At 36.8% G+C, this 1,767-nt stretch overlaps 1 non-coding gene across 1 annotated transcript; it reads left to right on the forward strand.

Moving 5' to 3' along the window:
* Positions 1-1,344: 1,344 nt before the first annotated feature.
* Positions 1,345-1,447, forward strand: LOC136140488 (U6 spliceosomal RNA). The gene has a single exon (XR_010657622.1). It is a non-coding gene; the product is annotated as a U6 spliceosomal RNA (small nuclear RNA).
* The last annotated feature ends 320 nt before the right edge of the window (positions 1,448-1,767 follow it).

Raw genomic sequence — 1,767 nt, forward strand, 5'->3', positions numbered from 1 at the left:
CAATGACTATGTTTCTCTTAGAATAAAGTCCAGATTCCTTATTATGCCTACCAAGGCTCTACATGATATGCTTTACTCTTAGGTCTTCAACCTCAACCTCTGCCATTACCATTCTTTTATTTTATGCTTTAGTTGTGTTAAAATTTATTTAGTTGCTCTAAGCTTTATCAGTACTAAACTTTTCCCACTCATCCACTGATACCCTTTGTCTGGACAATTCTTACCCTCTGCTTTCTCTAAGAAAGCTTTCCTTAATACTGTAAAGTTTAATATTGAAATTGAGCAGAACCCTGAGGGGCTCCTGGGCACAAAAGTCTTTCTGTCTCCTGTTTCTTGACTCTGCCTCCATGACCTTCCCTGAGTTCCAAAGGGCAGATTCCAACAGTTGCTAACCTGGGAAAGGAAGGGATGCAAAGACAAGGGAGGGGCAGCCAGGAAACAATAGTGCAGCCTTAAGGCATGGTCCTGGTTCCACCTCAAGGGATGCACATAACAATGTCTTTAAGCTCTTTAGCATGCCATTATTCTTCATACCAGAGAAAGACCTCCTGAGGCTACATTAAAGGAACCAGAGAAACTCATCAAGAAGATTACCTGAGATCAGATTAGAGGAGTAGAGGCCCTGCATACACACTAATCTTATCAGCAACCTCACCCTTGAACCATTGCTATAAAACTCCTCATCAAATCCTCCCCTGTTGGGACACATATTTGTTGGGGCAGGAGCTCACTGTGTCCACATTTGCCTGGCAAAGCAATAAAGCTATTCTTTTCTACTTCAACCAAAACTCTGTCTCCAAGATTCGATTTGGCACTGGTGCACAGAGGCTGAGCTTTCAGCATCAATATCTATTGAGGTTTTATCAAGTATGAGACAGTGTGCTAAGAACTTTATATACATATTCCTATTTAAATCTTGACAAAATGTCTCTTGTGTTTACCTCCATAACACACTCATAGAAATTCCATAGTTCTTATCACATTTTTTTATCAACGATTTATCTATATTAATTATATTGGCCTGATCACATTAGAAAAAGAGAGGGGAAATGTAAAAATTAACTATAAATAAAAATTGGTCCATAACCACAGATATAGTTAAAATTTTACAGCCCTTGAGAGAATATGGTAAAAAAAAATTAGGTCAATCAATGTTTTAAATGTAGGTGGTAGAGATAATTTTCTAAAATAATAGAAATCATCCAAATTGATTAAAAAAGAAAAAGAGGATTTCTGTTTCTGATAAGACAACAGACAATATTACTAGACTAAACTTCTTATTTTAAATAACTAAGATGCTAGATAAAAACTTTAAAATGTTTTATTAAGAGCACTGTTGAATGCTTGCTTTGGCAGCACACATGCTAAAATTGGAATGATACAGAGAAGATTAGTCTGGCCCCTGCACAAGGATAATACACAAATTTGTGAAGCATTCCATATTAAAAAAAAAAAAAGCACTTTTGAGCAGCAAAGAAAGTAAGAAATTCTCAATCCAGGGATATAGTGATGGTGTGAACCAGATAGGTAAAAGGAATTTGATGGCCTTTGCTAAACTAGGTGAACTTGGGTATCAGTTTTCGTAGTCTCATGGCACATGGAGTACAGGAGGAAAATTTTGTGATCTATTCAAAATGGGGAGTATAAGAAGAGATCTTTCCCCCTTTAAGTCAAAGACCCCAAAGTGTTTCACCTTAGTGTAAGAGAGAACTAGAAATACTGCTCACTTTCACCAAAGATTACATGAAAATCTGTCTGAAACTTGGC

Source organism: Phocoena phocoena, chromosome 1, assembly GCF_963924675.1.
Source record: "Phocoena phocoena chromosome 1, mPhoPho1.1, whole genome shotgun sequence".
NCBI classification, from domain to species: Eukaryota; Metazoa; Chordata; class Mammalia; order Artiodactyla; family Phocoenidae; genus Phocoena; species Phocoena phocoena.